The sequence below is a fragment of the Culex quinquefasciatus genome, chromosome 2 (genome assembly GCF_015732765.1).
Source record: "Culex quinquefasciatus strain JHB chromosome 2, VPISU_Cqui_1.0_pri_paternal, whole genome shotgun sequence".
In the NCBI taxonomy this organism is placed as follows: Eukaryota; Metazoa; Arthropoda; class Insecta; order Diptera; family Culicidae; genus Culex; species Culex quinquefasciatus.
Window position 1 is genome coordinate 171,545,335 of NC_051862.1, and position 18,455 is coordinate 171,563,789.

The following is an 18,455-nucleotide window of genomic DNA, read 5'->3' on the forward strand; positions in this document are numbered from 1 at the left end:
ATATCTCAAACGATTTCCGAGTTCTTTCAATGTGTTCTTACGTACTGCAAAGTGCAACCTATAACTGTCCATACATCATTCAGGACACCAATCTTCCCAGAGGAACACACATACACACGCTCAATATCTTGTTCATAAATCTCCCAACCCGATCCCGTCCTGGAACTGCCTTCAGCAACCAAATAGCAGACAATATCGCAGTCCTCTACTGCTGGCAAGGACTCTTCGGAGGGACCTGCTGCTGCTACTGCTGCACTTCGTACATCATATTTCTTCCGAGTGCTTCCCACTCCCGCCTTCAAGGGGGACAAGACCCCGGTCACGTTCAACCACGTGGACCCAAGCAGAAACCAAACAACATTCTCGAAAAATCCCATTCAACTTTTGCGTCCGTGTTTGGAAAGTTTATTTGGTTTGAAGCAACCGACGAATAAAAAAGAAGGAAAACAAGTATGTCCTTTCGCTAGGTCCGATGTCACGAGAGGTTTTGACCCCCTCCGGGGAAGGACCTCCGCGCTTTGATGCAAACATGCTGATAAGTTTACTTTATCCTTTAAACTTGCTCTTGCAGGTTGGTCCATTCGTGGCCGGTTTTGTGGGTGCGGGTTTCTGGAGAAGATGTGTTCCAACAGGACCATCAAAGACAGTGTTTCTCAACCGGTTAGGAATTCCCCCTGGAGGGGAATTCGGCCATTCTAGGGCACTTTTATCAAAGTTTAATGCTTATAATTATGTTTAAACTTCTTGTGAAATATTTGAATTTCCTTGCCATTTTTTTGGTTTTATTTTTGAAAATGTCTAACATAAAACGGGCAAAAACAGAAAAATTATGAATGTTTTTTCGAAGAAATCAATTTCTCATAATTTTCATATTGTTTTAAACATGTAGGGTTCTTGAGTTTTTTTCGTTCTAGTTTTCAAAAATTAGCTGTACTAAATGTCAGTGATACAGAATTCATTGACATTCTTGCAAACATGATCAATGCATTATTTTTTTTTATTCCCTCGAGTTCTGTTTTTTCGGTTATGAGCTTAGCTTTATGTTTTTTTACGAGATTTATCTTTAAGATTTGTTGGCTTTTCAAATTTATCTTTAGACAATTGCATTTCATTAACTATGAGCAGGGATTGTAAAATTTTTAAAACAAATCGCTGAATATTTGTTCTTTTATTGCAAGAGTACAAAAATATTTAGTAAGGATTTTTTTAATCTTTCTACATAAATTCTTGCCAAAACAAATGGGTAATTCTCCGCCAACTCACACAGCAGTTGCCCCGACCCCTCTTCGATTTGCGTGAAACTTTGTCCTAAGGGTAACTTTTGTCCCTGATCACGAATCCAAGGTCCGTTTTTTGATATCTCGTGACGGAGGGGCGATACGACCCCTTCCATTTTTGAACATGTGAAAAAAGAGATGTTTTTCAATAATTTGCAGCCTGAAACGGTGATGAGATAGAAATTTGGTGTCAAAGGGACTTTTGTGTAAAATTAGACGCCCGATTTGATGGCGTACTCAGAATTCCGAATAAACGTATTTTTCATCAAAAAAAAAACACTAAAAAAGTTTTAAAAATTATCCCATTGTCCGTTACTCGACTGTAAAAAATTTTGGAACATGTCATTTTATGGGAAATTTAATGTACTTTTCGAATCTATATTGTCCCAGAGGGATCATTTTTTCATTTAGAACAAAATTTTTCATTTTAAAATTTCGTGTTTTTTCTAACTTTGCAGGGTTATTTTTTAGAGTGTAACAATGTTCTACAAAGTTGTAGAGCAGACAATTACAAAAAAATTGATTTATAGACATAAGGGGTTTGCTGATAAACATCACGAGTTATCGCGATTTTACGAAAAAAAAGTTTTGAAAAAGTGGGTCGTCATCGATCATGGCCATTCATGGTCACCCGCGACAGACACGGACGACGAAACAAAGAGAAACGCAAAAAGTAACTTTTTCAAAACTTTTTTTTCGTAAAATCGCGATAACTTGTGATGTTTACAAGCAAACCCCTTATGTCTATATATCAAAATTTTTGTAATTGTCTGCTCTGCAACTTTTTAGAACATTGTTACACTCTAAAAAATAACCCTGCAAAGTTAGAAAAAACACGAAATTTTAAAATGAAAAATTTTGTTCTAAATGAAAAAATGACCCTTCTGGGACAATGTAGATTCGAAAAGTACATTAAATTTCCCATAAAATGACATGTTCCAAAATTTTTTAAGTCGAGTAACGGAAAATGGGAGAAATTTTAAAACTTTTTTACTGTTTTTTTCGATGAAAAATACGTTTTTTCGGGATTCTGAGTACGCCATCAAATCGGGCGTCTAATTTTACATAAAGTCCCTTTGACACCAAATTTCTATCTCATCACCGTTTCAGGCTGCAAATTATTGAAAAACACCTCTTTTTTCGCATGTTCAAAAATGGAAGGGGTCGTACCGCCCCTCCGTCACGAGATATCAAAAAACGGACCTTGGATTCGTGATCAGGGACAAAAGTTACCTCTTAGGACAAAGTTTCACGCAAATCGAAGAGGGGTCGGGGCAACTTTTCCCGATTTCGTGTGAGTTGGTAGAGAATTACCCAAATATGATTTTTGAGAATTGTTACTAAATTTTATTATTAAAGGGGGGAATGAAGGTTTTGAAAATAATCCAAGGGGGGAAATAGTCGAAAAAGGTTGGGAACCGCTGATCTAAGAGAAATCTGAGGAAATTCCCTTAAAATATGTTTTGTTGAATTTGAACGAATTCAATATGAAAATCTCAAAGATTATTTTTCATTCAAAAATTCCATAAGATTGACCACAAACATTGAAAATAAATCATCAGACAGGAAGGATAAGGATGAGATTCAATGGTTGCCATCTTTAAATCTGTTTCTAGGATAAATATTTCAACAGAAATGTCTAAGAATAGATTTTTAAAAATTAAATGCAAAAAAATATTAAGAGATTGATCAAATTCTTTCAATATCGAATGTTAAAATTTGAATTACCACTATCAACTTAAAATGGTTTTGAAATTGTTTGAGTATGGCTTGCGGCAGATAAATGCTTGCTTCCAAGTGTGGAAACGTTCTGTTCAACATTCCTGATTAAGTACATGCTCCCGTTGGTTCTACAAGGGTGAACCAGTGTTTGAAATAAATCAGTCCCAGCAGGAAATCTTTTCATCCAGTCTGGTGTCTAGAAAGTTCTTGGATCTTTGCATGAAACTTCAAAGCATAACCAGAGACATGCAAACATGCTTAATTTTGCTGGCTGTTGATTCAAAATGGACATGTGAGTGAATATTCCAAAATATTTATCTTGAGAAGGGGCTTTTCTGATCGATTTGGTGTCTTCGGCAAAGTTGTATTAGTATCAAAAAGAGCAGAACATTGCAGAAACTTAATGCACGAAAAAATGCTGATTATTTTATTGTGTTTTATCACTAAAAGTTCAGTTTTTTTTAAATTTTATTCGTATTTGCACGTAGCTTTTTTTTTTAATAATTCTGAAAACTTGAAATTATTAGTGTCAAAAAGAGCTGAGAATAAAACCCATTTATTATTTTTGTTTTTTTTCAGTGACTATAGTTGAACCAATAGTTTACGAAATATGACGAATTGAAAAATGAAGCTTTTTGAGTAAAACTGAGAATTAAAAAAACACGCAATTTCTAGAGCAGTGGAACTCAGCCAGCTAAACCTAGCAAACTATTCCAGAAATTAACCCTTGCGGGCCACTGATGAAACACAAAAAAAAATGACTAAAACATTCACAATTTCAGTAGAAAGAATGCTGAATATTGAGAAACTTACATTTTGTTCAACTTTTTTCTAATGACTTTAAATTTTTTTTTTTTTTCAAATTGTAAATTTTGAGCAAAAATTCACCCATATCAATCTCTTCTCATAAATATCCGTCCAATAAAAAATCCTGGGCTAAAACTAGTTTTTATTCAATTTCAAGTAAGTTTTTCCATATTTTAGAATTATGGAAAGTACTGTACTGAAATCTCTTTTTAGCTTGAAACATTTTGCTACTCTTAACAACAGTATTTTGTTCACAGAAATTATTTTCAAAATTGAAAATACATCTAATAACATGAAATTAATTGGAAACTTGATTTTTTTTGTACCAATTTAAATCCAGGAGCAAAACAAAAATTCATTTAAAAAAAAATTTGACCTCGAATTTTTTTTTGTTCGGATAATAAAATTTATCTAGAAAATATTGGTTTAAATTTAAAACATATTTCATTATTTTTCAAAACCGACATTTCTATGCATTTTTATGTCGAGCAAATAAAAAAATGTATCAATTTCAACATGTGTTTATATCTTTGAACGAATTGGAATCATCATGCAAATTTTAAGCACCATGCCTTGGCGAAAATTTGAAATTAGTACTGATTCGCCTGTTTCTAGACAACAGTTAATATTTTTTTCAAACAATAAAAATATTTAAATAACAGGCCGTAGTTTCAACATTTGAATGAAAAAAGTGTTTGAAACTTGCATTTAACACTAGTTCAGTTGTTTTGTTATCATCAGTTGTCACAAAATGACGAAAACAAAAATTAAATCGAAATTAGATTGAAAATTTACCACAAATCAAAAGATTTTTAAATAGACTCAAACATGCTAAAACTGATTCCAATCACAGAGAAATGCATTTTAAATCGATTTTAGCAGATTGCACATGAAATCACATTGAAATTTTCAAGTTTTTTGATACAAATATACCGTCAGTAGGGGTGACTATGGGTCAAAAAACGATACACCTCTCGTAATTTCTTAGTAACAAAAACAATTTAAATAACATCGAAAATCTTTCAACGTAGATTTGTTCTTAGATAGTTTACTAACATTTTCCCAAAATATGGTGGATTTTGATGAACACTACCTTAAATGCCAATAATTTGAAAATTGACCCAATCTCACCCCTTAGAGGGGGTGACATTGGGTCAAATGAAACTAAAATGATGCTCAAATACAACGATATGGTAAAAACAAGTCATCCAACAGTGTTTCTTGTTTGAGGGAATCGTATTGACATGCTACAATGTTTGAAGTGGAGATTTTCAAATATTTGGGTAGTTTTAGAGCAATTCTAACAAAAATATTAGAAAAATGATTTTTTGAGAGGTCATTTTTGGCCAAAAACGTACCCTAACTTTAGACAGCTGCCAAAATAACAGGATTTGTTCTAGGGACGAGATTTTTTCAGCGAAGTCATCTTAAGATGTCCCCTACACAACCCTTTTAACAGAATTTAGTTTCATTGAGAAAACCTGAGAAATGGTAAAATCCGTAAAAAATCACTTTGACCCAATCTCACCCCCACTGACGGTATATGTTTTTTTTTTCATGATCTAAATTTATTACCTTATTCCAGAGTTCAAAACACAATTTAAAAAATATCATGAAAATATACATCCATTTGTATCTGCTCCAACTGGTCGAAAACTATTTTCGGTACCAGACAATTCGGCCCCCTTTCCCCCCAGGTCCGGCCATATAAATGGGAAAAGCATGCACGAATGCTCCAGTTGAAGTGTTTATGTGCATCGTCCACTGGGGAATACTTGCTATCCACGAGAGCAGAGTTATGAGTGCGCCAGATATGAAATCCTCTGACCAGTGTTGCCACAGTATTTTAATTCAAGTTCGGGGCATTTTTCAAGCATTTTGGCAACATTTTCTTGAACAAGATAGTATTCAAACCACCCAAAACAGAACTCACGTTACGTTACATCTCAAGTTCGTGCTCAGCCCCGAGGTCCCCGATTCCCAGATAAACGATAGTCCACTTTCAAACTGTGTAGCTTTGCCTTCGTCTGCGCTAGATTACAACCGAGCAAGGACTTGAGAGTAGCCGGGCGAGCTTCTTCCAACGGAAGTGCAGCAACAGCCCTCTTTCTATGTGCCCAAAAATAGAGGGGAAAACGACGAAGAAAAGCGCCCATAAATTGTAATACTAAGTCCTTGAGTTTGGTAGGGGAATAAGGGAGGAGGGGGGGGGAGAAGGTACGAGCAAAGTTGTGAAATGTGAATCTCTTCGGAAATTTATTCACCAGAAATCGTCTGTGTGACTCAAACACAGTAAATCATAACTTGAGACTCTGAGCTCGAGATGCAATGCAAAAGAGGGAGTTAGTGCAGTGGAGTTTGTGTGGTTGGAAAAATGGGAGAACTTTTACCAAGATGTGTTATTGATTGCGTTTGGAAACATGAACTAAAATGCTGCAGCTTCATTCAGTAACGGTGACAACTTTCCATAAATAACTACAGTACAGATCAAACTGATACACCTTATATTAAAAAATGTAAAAATGCTCTGGTTAAAAATTTCAATTTGATTAAATTATAGTTTTTTGCCATCCTTATTAAAAAAATCCAAAAAAAAAACAAACTTCTCAAATTCAAAATAAATTATCTTTACAATTTAACCAACTGAAAGTACCACAACCTGCCATGAGGTGCTGCTTAGGCTGACAATGTCTGCACAGAAGATATATATGAGCTCAAACACAAACAACTCTCCTCCTGCCAGGGCAAACATGCTCGACATGCAACACGGTCCATCTTCTAGGTGTAATGTTTCTTGTACCTATTTGTTTAGAAATTCATCACAGTTTTTGGTCCTGGGTGTTAGGTTTGTGTACCGAGCATGTGCTCTGCTTTGACTTTCCGCACAAAGGAGCATCCCCTTCGGAGCATCAACAGACCAGTCAGCTCCGAACAAGACTAAGTGCTTAACTTGTGTATGTTTGTTTGTATTTACGTTGTTATTCATGGTTGCACACCACTTTAAACTGTATCAAGGAACAGACTTGTGTCTTGTTAGTTTGTGCTAACATTCCTGGTACTTTTACTAAGTGAAATGAAACCTTTGTGGAGAGACACTTTTTTATTACCCTCAGTTCTTCATTCGCAAATCAATGTGTTATTATTTTCAAAACAATTAGTTTTTCAAAAAACTCACTAAAATCCAACTCAACTCAATCAACTCAATCCTTGGAGCATTCAATTCCGCTTACCCTAAAGGGCTAACCTTTCGGTAAAGTGGCATGAACCTTTTGCCTTCCTCACTGAGGTAAGGCTATAATCCTGCTCGAAAATTGAACTTTTGAAAAACAGCTCGTAGACCTATATTCATGTATACCTATCGACTCAGAATCGAAAACTGATCAAATGTCTGTGTGTGTGTATGTGTGTGTGTGTGTATGTATGTATGTGTTCAAAATTCTTGCCAAGTTTTCTCAGCACTGGCTGGACCGATTTTGATCAAACTGGTTGCATTCGACTTGGTTTAGGGTCCCATACATCGCTATTGAATTGTTTGAAGTTTCGATAAGTAGTTCAAAAGTTATATATAAAAATGTGTTTTCACATTTATCCGGATCTCAATTATATGCATGAAAACTATGTCCGGATCCATCAACCAACCCATCGTTGGTTAGGTAATCAAAAAACCTTTCCAACGAGTCGAAAACATTGAAGATCTGGCAACCCTGTCTCGAGATATAGCCACTTAAGTAATATTTATGTAGTTTTTGGAAGCCGGATCTTACTTAAATGTATGTAAACTATGTCCGGATCCATCATCCGACCCATCGTTGGTTAGGTTGTCAAAAGACCTTTCCAACGAGTCCAAAACATTGAAGATCTGGCAACCCTGTCTCGAGATATAGCCACTTAAGTAATATTTATGTAGTTTTTGGAAGCAGGATCTTACTTAAATGTATGTAAACTACGTCCGGATCTACCATCTGACCCATCGTTGGTTAGGTTATCAAAAAACCTTTCCATCGAGTCGAAAACATTGAAGATCTGGCAACCTTGTCTCGAGTTATGATTACTTAAGTTATATGTGTGTACGTATTTTTCTGGATCTAAAAAAAATAGCTGAAATATGTGTCCAAACCACTCATATTACCCATTGTTGGTAAAAAGTGAGGAAGGCATCAACCACGTAGGTGGATTAAGTTAGTTTTTCTATTTAATCCCAGCTTGACCCACTCAAGTCCTCAGCTCGTTCCACAATCAATGAAAGCATTTGCGGTTGGATCCCCGCGGGACAATAACAAAACGTCGTCCCTTCGAAAATGAGGACACAATTTTATTTGATTTTTTTCTTCCTAGGGGACGATTTGAGTGCATAATACAAAACGTAGTCCGAATCGCAGATAGAATCCTGGAAGTTTATTAAAGCTCCTGATTTCGATTTTGGAATTCCCCAAAAATTATTCTGAAAATTAATTATCATCAAAATACATACAACGTTTTGAGCTTAGTATCAAAATACTTTTGATATGCGAAGCCATTTTCGATCGGTTTTCAATCCAAATCAATTATTTCCATGAAATTTGGGATATTTCATCTTCAATTGCAAAAGCATGGCACAATTTTCACGAATTCTGTTCGTAGTTGGTTTGTAATTTGTTCATACATTCATTTTTTTTTTTGTTCAATCAAACTCATTAATCAACATAATTTCTTAGATTCATTCCACTATTTTTATAAATGAGCAGTTTTCTAGGATTTCGGTCATTCGATTTTTTGCCTTCCTCACTGAGGTAAGGCTATAATCCTGCTCGAAAAATGAACTTTTGAAAAACAGCTCGTAGACCTATATTCATGTATACCTATCGACTCAGAATCGAAAACTGAACAAATGTCTGTGTGTGTGTGTGTGTGTGTGTGTGTGCGTATTCTCCTTGGTGCTCAAAATTCTTGCCAAGTTTTCTCGGCACTGGCTGATCCGATTTGAGTCAAACAAGTTGCATTCGGTTTGTTTTGGTGCCCCATACTGCACTATTGAATTGTTTGAAGATCCGATAAGTAGTTCAAAAGTTACGTATAAAAAAGTGTCAGAGTTGCGAATCAGGTGCTGGAATTTTGATGCCGGATCTCACTTATCTATATGAAAACTATGTCCGGATCCATTATCCGACCCATCGTTGGTGAGGTTATCAAAAGACCTTTCAAATGAGTACAAAACATTGGAGATCTGGCAACCCTGTTTCAAATTATGACCACTTTTATGATAATTATGATCTTTTTTGAAGCCGGATCTCACTTAAATGTATGTAAACTATGTCCGGATCCATCATCCGACCCATCGTTGTTTAGGTAATCGAAAGACCTTTCAAATGAGTCGAAAACATTGAAGATCTGGCAACCCTGTCTCGAGATAAGACCACTTAAATGATATTTATGTACTTTTTAAAGCCGGATCTCACTTAAATGCATGTAAACGATGTCCGGATCCATCATCCGACCCATCGTTGGTTAGGTTTGAAGATCTGGCAACGTTCAGTCTCAAGTTATGACCGCTTAAGTGACATTTGTGTATTTTTTTTATTGAGAAATAGATGGAATTGGTGTCCAAACCCATTATATCACCAAATGTTGGTAAAAGTGAGGAAGGCGCCAACCACATAGGTGGATTAAGTTAGTTTTTTTTTGTATTTTTTAATCCGACTGAAACTTTTTTGGTGCCTTCGGTATGCCCAAAGAAGCCATTTTGCATCATTAGTTTGTCCATATAATTTTCCATACAAATTTGGCAGCTGTCCATACAAAAATGATGTATGAAAATTCAAAAAGCTGTATCTTTTGAAGGAATTTTTTGATCGATTAGGTGTCTTCGGCAAAGTTGTAGGTATGGGTATGGACTACACTGGAAAAAAATAATACACGGTAAAAAAAATTTAATGATTTTTTTATTTAACTTTTTATCACTAAAACTTGATTTACAAAAAAACACTATTTTTAATATTTTTTTATGTGTTTTAGAGGACATAAAATGCCAACTTTTCAGAAATTTCCAGGTTGTGCAAAAATTCATTGACCGAGTAATAAATTTTTTAATCAATACTGATTTTTTCAAAAAATTGAAATTTTGGTCGTAAAAATTTTTCAACTTCATTTTTCGATGTAAAATCAAATTTGCAATCAAAAAGTACTTTAGTGAACATTTTATAAAGTGCACCGTTTTCAAGTTAAAGCCATATTTAAGAGTTTTTTTTTAAATAGTCGCAGTTTTTCATTTTTTTAAATTAGTGCACATGTTTGCCCAATTTTGAAAAAAATATATTTGAAAAGCTGAGAAAATTCTCTATACTTTGCTTTTTCGGACTTTGTTGATACGACCCTTAGTTGCTGAGAAATTGCCATGCAAAGGTTTAAAAACAGGAAAATTGATGTTTTCTAAGTCTCACCCAAACAACCTACCATTTTCTAATGTCGATATCTCAGCAACTATAGGTCCGATTAACAATGTTAAAATATGAAACATTCGTGAAATTTTCTGATCTTGTCGAAAAAAATATTTACAAAAATTTTAAATCAAGACTAACATTTCAAAAGGGCGTAATATTGAATGTTTGGTCTTTTTGAAATGTTAGTCTTGATTTGAATTTTTTTTTTGAAAAGATCGGAAAATTTCACAAATGTTTCACATATTCTAATTGAAAATCGCACCATTAGTTGCTGATATATTGACGATAGAAAATGGTGGGTTGTTTGGGTGAGTCTTAGAAAACATCAATTTTCCTGTTTTTAAACCTTTGCATTGGAATATCTCAGCAACTAAAGGTCGTTTCAACAAAATCCGAAGAAGCAAAATATAGAGAATTTTCTCAGCTTTTCAAAAATATTTTTTTCAAAACTGGGCAAACATGTGCACTAATTATAAAAAATGAAAAACTGCGACTATTTTCAAAAAAGTCACTTAAATATGGATTTAACTTGAAAACGGTACACTTTATCAAAATTTCACTAAAGAACTTATTGATTGCAAATTTGATTTTACATCAAAAAATGAAGTTGAAAAATTTTTACGACCAAAATTTCGATTTTTTTGAAAAATCAGTATTGATTAAAAAATTCCAAACTCGGTCAATAAATTTTGCACAACCTGAAAATTTCTGAAAAGTTAGCATTTTATGTCCTCTTAAACATATAAAAAAATAAAAAAAAATAAAAATAGTTTTTTTTTTGTAAATCAAGTTTTAATGATAATAAGTTAAATAAAAAAACACCAAATTTTTTTACCTTGTAATATTTTTTTCCAGTGTAGTCCATATCCATACCTACAACTTTGCCAAAGACACCAAATCGATCAAAAAATTCCTTCAAAAGATACAGATTTTTGAATTTTCATACATCATTTTTGTATTGATATCTGCCAAATTTGTATGGAAAATTATATGGACAAACTAATGATGCAAAATGGCTTCTTTGGGCATACCGAAGGCGCCAAAAAAGTTTCAGTCGGATTAAAAAATACAAAAATTAAAATTGAAGAAAAAAGACCGATTTCGTATAGAATTGCTCAAATAAGTTTTTGTGTTGCTGCACGCACAGGAAAAAAATAAATCGGAATCTGTCATACAACAAAAAATGATACCTTTTATAAAAGATTTTGCAGCAAGCCCTTGTAACAATTTTGTCCGTGTGTAAACATTTCAGCGATCTACAGTTCTCAACAACACATATAATGCAGGCATGTCCTCGAGCAACACTTCAGAGTTAAAAACATGTTGTTGCACTGTCCTTTAAAATCCTTTAAGCGTCCATGGAGCGGTGGTAGCGTGTCGAATCAACAACCAAGAAGTTAATGGTTCAATCCTCGTTCTGTTATGTTTTTTTTTTCTACAATACAATCAAACAGCCGTCGGTAATGCCGATAATTGTCGTTACCGGGCAAAATTGTCATACCCCCTATGTCGCAAAAAAAAAATGCATGAGGACAGACTTCAAAATAATCTGAATATTTTTTCAGTTTTTAAATATTTTTAAAAAAAATTGTAGCTTGCATTTTTTACATTTCATGCGAGCGTCAAATTTGGCCTGCTATTCAAAATCTTTGGGCAACACTTTTAATGAGCTTGAATTATAAAAAATTACAAAAATAGGAAATACTTGACTTGCAGATGAAATTCTAACGTTTCTTTACAGCGTTAAAAAGTTTTTCATTGATTTGTTTCTGTTCTTTATAAAATATCAAAAATATTAAAATTGACTAAATAATAAAATGTATTCAAGACGTTTTTAAACATTGACCGCTGCAAGTATGTTTAATGAATCCGGATTTTTTGACAGGTCTTATAAACAAAGTTTTCAGTTTTTGCTTTTTGTTTGTTTTTGAACCTGCTTTGAGTCAGGGTAATCAATTACACTGAATACTGGGTCTATTTATTGATTTATTGATTTATTTTTATTGGGATTGGAAAAATTAAAATACTGACAAATTGTGTTGATTTATCAATTTGTCAGTATTACAATTAAATAGTATCATATGCACAAAACTATAAAGGAAATTTGTTCGGAAAATCTTTGATATTTTGTTGAACAATAAAGCTGTCTTCTGGAGTTTCTTGAAAAAATATTTCCATTTTCTTTTAATTTCTTATTTCAATCTTGGAACAAAAACTTGATGTTTAAAATGAACCGGTAAATTTTATGCATTATTGAGTTTATTTTACAAGTACTTTTTAATAAATTTGTTGCTATTTTTTTTAAATAAAGGAATTGATAGATTTTTATCAATTTTATTTATAAAATTTTGTATTTCGGTAGATGTTTTCTTTTTGTATAATTTCAGGTTCTGAAAAATTTTGGGAAATGCTGGAACTGCAAAGATAGGATTTTAGCTGCGAGAGCAAAGATAGGATTTTAGTGGTCACTCTGAAAATAAACATTTTTGTTTATTATCAATTAATAAAAATGTGTTTTGCCTTCCTCACTTTACTGAGGAAAGGCTATAAAATCACTCGAAAAACGAACTTTTTAGTTAGACCTCCTAGACCTACCTTCATTTGTACATATCGACTCAGAATCACCAGCTGAGCAAATGTCTGTGTGTTTGGCTGTATGTAGACATGTGTACCAAATCAATGTCACTGGAATATCTTGTCACAGGCTCAACCGATTTTGGCCGGAATGGTTTTAATCGATCCGTCTTAACATTCCCTAAGTTGCTATTTAAATTCATGCGGTTTTATCATGTATTTAAAAAGTTATGTCAAAAAAACTGTTTCATACTAAATTAAAATTATGGTAAAAAGGGTGGTTTTTTCATGAAACCCTCACATGTTATATATTTTTAGAAAGCATATGAGAAGACCTTTCTTGTGGATTAAGAATTTTCAAGATCTGACTTACCTATCTAAAATTACAAGCATTTTAAAAAAATGTCTGAATTTACATAACCTCAAATGGTCTGATCGCCACGAAAAAAGCCTTGTAGAGGGATGCAATTTTCCTGATAGGCGGTGTCAGTATAATTTTGACAAAAAGTCTGTAGGTAGTCTGTTTTATTTTACTCATCACTTATTTTTATTAGGACCTCTTAGGTCAGGAATCGCTCTATAAATTAGAGGAAGGCACCAACCACCTAAAGGTGGATTAAGTAACGTTTTTAAGTTAACGCGAGATGATTTAAAATAAATTAGCAACGCAATAATTTTTTGAACAATTAGTATTTTTTTGAAAACTTTTTAAAAAAGTCATTTTTTTTCTTTTTAAGATCAATTACATTTCTAAACAACAAACAATTTTGGTGTCCATGTTAAACGCTAGGTTATGATTATGTGTATAGAATAGAACTAGGAAAATGTGTTATTTTAAAAATATCAGATAATTTTCTATACATTTATTAAAAAAAACAAAAATCATCATAATTGAACTAAATATAAAATGCATTTAATGTTGAAAGCTTTCTAATCCGATTCAAATAAATTCAGAAATTGTTTTAATTTTTTTTTATTTAATTGGGTTTCATAAAAAAGTGTTCATAAAAATTTGTATTCCTTCAAAATTAGGTGTAGTTACAGATATTGTATCAGGGTAATTCTCCGCCAACTCACACAGCAGTTGCCCCGACCCCTCTTCGATTTGCGTGAAACTTTGTCCTAAGGGGTAACTTTTGTCCCTGATCACGAATCCGAGGTCCGTTTTTTGATATCTCGTGACGGAGGGGCGGTACGACCCCTTCCATTTTAGCACATGCGAAAAAAGAGGTGTTTTTCAATAATTTGCAGCCTGAAACGGTGATGAGATAGAAATTTGGTGTCAAAGGGACTTTTATGTAAAATTAGACGCCCGATTTGATGGTGTACTCAGAATTCCGAAAAAAATGTATTTTTCATCGAAAAAACACTAAAAAAGTTTTAAAAATGCTCCCATTTTCCGTTACTCGACTGTAAAAAATTTTGGAACATGTCATTTTATGGGAAATTTAATGTACTTTTCGAATCTACATTGTCCCAGAAGGGTCATTTTTTCATTTAGAACAAAATTTTTCATTTTAAAATTTCGTGTTTTTTCTAACTTTGCAGGGTTATTTTTTAGAGTGTAACAGTGTTCTACAAAGTTGTAGAGCAGACAATTACAAAAATTTTGATATATATACATAAGGGGTTTGCTTATAAACATCACAAGTTATCACGATTTTACGAAAAAAAGTTTTGAAAAAGTTGGTCGTCATCGATCATGGCCGTTCATGGTCACCCGCGACAGACACGGACGACGAAACAAAGAGAAACGCAAAAAGTAACTTTTTCAAAACTTTTTTTCGTAAAATCGCGATAACTTGTGATGTTTATAAGCAAACCCCTTATGTCTATATATCAAAATTTTTGTAATTGTCTGCTCTACAACTTTGTAGAACATTGTTACACTCTAAAAAATAACCCTTTGCAGGGTAAATTTTAAAATGAAAATTTTTGTTCTAAATGAAAAAATGACCCTTCTGGGACAATGTAGATTCGAAAAGTACATTAAATTTCCCATAAAATGACATGTTCCAAAATTTTTTACAGTCGAGTAACGGAAAATGGGAGAATTTTTAAAACTTTTTTAGTGTTTTTTTCGATGAAAAATACGTTTTTTCGGAATTCTGAGTACGCCATCAAATCAGGCGTCTAATTTTACATAAAAGTCGCTTTGACACCAAATTTCTATCTCATCACCGTTTCAGGCTGCAAATTATTGAAGAACACCTCTTTTTTCGCATGTGCAAAAATGGAAGGGGTCGTACCGCCCCTCCGTCACGAGATATCAAAAAACGGACCTCGGATTCGTGATCAGGGACAAAAGTTACCCCTTAGGACAAAGTTTCACGCAAATCGAAGAGGGGTCGGGGCAACTTTTCCCGATTTCGTGTGAGTTGGTAGAGAATTACCCATCACCAAACTGCTGACTTCAGTTGCTTTTAAAATTAAATAAACTAAAAGTTGAATCCACAAACAAGTTTTCCTTCACAGAACAAACCCGTTTCGAATCAAAACGATTACACTTTTCATTCAAGGGAAGTCTTACGCATAAACAATATCTTTTCAAAAGAAGCCCTCCTACTTGCGCAAACAGACACATCCGTTTTACAGGCCCAGCTAGCACGATCCCATTGAAAGTTATATCGCAAACGTTCACCCATCGAAAAAGGGATTTCCTGGATTTTCTTCTTTCGCTGCCCACCACTTGCTCAGACTATCAGTGAGGTAGAGCTGTTTGCGTGTGAAAAGAAAATTTCAGTTTTTTTCTTGTTTGTCCCATTCCCCGTAAAGGAAATTCTATTTCCCGATACTGCTCCGGCTACAAACAACTCTGACCACTTCGGGGAATTCCCTGTAAAACACTGCCGTGTTTTTTTGCCTGCTGAAACACCCTCAAGGTATTGAGAGGAAAAGCCAAGGGAGAAGAAAAAAAAACTGCACCAAAAGCACAATTTTCAGTTTGGACTAGCTCGCTCGAGGAAGGGTCGGCTTTTCCGAGGGGCGACTCTTTCAAAATAAGATTTACTTTTTTATCGCATTTTCGCACACAACGGAAAACAGATTTCCACTAAATGACCCCAAAGTCAGTTTGCAAATAACCGTAACCAATTTGGATTGTCGGCGTCGTCGGCGTCGTGACACGGAGTTTTCTTTGGATTTTTTTACACTCCTAGTTGATTCCGGGAAAAAAGACTGGCGAGGTGGTTTCTTTTATATTTTACTTGTAAAGTGTTTTGAAGAAATAAGCACGACTTGAATTCTTTTCATGTTACATGCTTTCTTCAGAGTGTTTTGCTGTAGGAAAGTCCTTTCAGAGGAAAACTACGCAGCAAAGTGTTTTGATTCCAGGAAATTGAATTTATCAGGGCTGCGGAATCGGGTAGCATTTAAAGGACTCCAACCCAGACTCCGAATTCGACTTCTGATAACACCGACCAATGAAATTTCTTTTTTTAGTTTTTTTTTACAATGCTTTGAAATGGAATTTCCTAGAAAATATGTTTAGAAACCCACTGGTAAAAAAAATTTTTAGCACAAAAATGCAGTTTCAATTGCTTTCAGTTGGTTAGACTCCAGTACCGCCATCAGGGATGACTTTGGTTCTGGGGGGTGGTATTGGGTCTTACAAAAATGTTCAAATTTGTTTTACCCAATGTCACCCCTTCTACCCAATATAACCCCGGATGACAATACTATTCATTTTTTTTCGCTACCAGAAGAGCGACATAACCTTTAAAAAAATTGCAAAGCCTTAATTGGGTCTTAACCAGGGTTACGAATGAGCGAGCGTGCCAGAAGCCGTGCTCACTCATTCATGAGCATGAGGACTTCACAGGTAGCTCGTGCTCGCTCATGCTCATCGCATGCGCTCGCGCTCAATGAGCGCTCATCCCGCCAAACAAATCAAAGTAAACTTTGAGTTGCGAAGGAAAAAAACCTTGTCAAAAGTTTGCATTTTTGTTTTCAGCCGCACGGTTTTCGCACCAGCGAATGCATTTTGGGGTTTGTCCTCGTTTTATCTATGGCCTTACCCCCCACTTTTGAAGATGATTTCATCGCGAAAAAGGGACATGAACTCATCAAAGTGGCATTGTTAATTTGATTTTAAGTAACCGCGGTAAATTTTCATGAAATAATTCGTTGGCGTCGAACTGTCAAAAATTGATCGCGGTGGATTGCGAGGGATAATTTTCTACCACAGTTTTTGTGTGATCAATGTGATAAATGCTTTGGTGGATTTTTAACAATTCAAAAAATTTCAAGAAAATTTATGGCGGTTAACCAAAATCAAATTAACAATGAAAATCTAATGTTGTAAGCTTATTATTTTTTTCAGAGTTTGATAATTAAGAAAACTAGTTTTGATTAAATTCCCGATAAATGAAAAATGGCTGACACGCAATTAAGGTGTCTTAATTTGCTTAGAATCCCATACACTCTTTTTAACTTATTTAACTTTCAAATTTAGAGTAAACTGTCAAGGGACGGAATCGTAAGGTCTTAAATAAGCTGTAAACAGGATGGAAATCGTTTTTTATATTAAAACATGTTTTTATTTGTGAGCTCGCCCATTCCTCATTTATTTATTTGGATTAACTCCAGCATATAAATAAGATAATTGATGGGAAAATTATCTAAGTCACAGATTTGACATTTATTATGCCAAATTATTTACAAATAATTGATTAAACATGATGAGGTGCCTAGGAATTAAAACATGACGTAACGTATTACCAAGAAAACATGTTTGCGTTCCTCAAAAGATACTTTTCAGCTTTATTTAACAGTTCACTTTCACGTGTAACTCTATTATCAACTTTTTTTTTATTAATCGAATTATTTCTACACAGTAAAAAAATAGTGTACATTTGGAAGGTGTAATTTTGTGAGGTTGAATATTACCTCTTGAATGTTATAATGTTACCTCGATTGAGACTGAAAAAGTGGCATTACACCAGAAAAGTGGTAAAACTACACATTTTCAGAAGTAAAATTGCGCATTTTTCTGACATAAAAGATGTACCCTCTCCCAGATGTAATATTACTGTGTACAGATCTTAATTTAACACCGTAGCCCTGACTCCAAAACAAGCTTCAAAACAAAAATTATGAAAAATATCTTCATCCAATATTATCATCACCATTAAAAAAAATAACATCGAAGCTCTGCTGAAAAAAAAGTTATAATTGTTTACCCTCTACAGGTAAAAAATACCGCTAATTTTGCTCAATGAGCAAAAATGAGTGCGAGCGCGAGCAATGAGCATTTTCGCTCATAAAATAAATGAGCAAACACGAGCATAAGCAAACGTGAGCTAGCTCGCGTCGCGCTCCTCCTCACGAATGAGCGAAAAATGCTCGCTCATGAGTGGATGAGCGCTCAAAATCGCAACACTGAGTCTTAACGTTAAGCTTCAACTGATGATTTTATTGTTCACAACGATAATGCTTATTTTGCAGAGTACATTTTTTATCGATCGCAAAGAATTTGAAATGGATTTTTAGTTGATTTTTTTTTTTAAATTGATTTCACGGCCCTTCTTGACAGAAAGCATTGTTTTTGACAGCTTGTTTCGAGGGGATCATTTTTTTTACTGTGAACAGACACGGACCACTGCGACACTTGCGTATCTATTGTAGTATGATCTGTTCTCAGGTTTTCTGTTTTGCTGCT

General features: G+C 34.2%; 1 protein-coding gene across 1 annotated transcript in view; it reads left to right on the top strand.

Annotated features, from left to right (window-relative positions):
* LOC6053717 overlaps positions 1–18,455 on the top strand; it is a 51,580-nt gene that overhangs the window by 28,013 nt on the left and 5,112 nt on the right.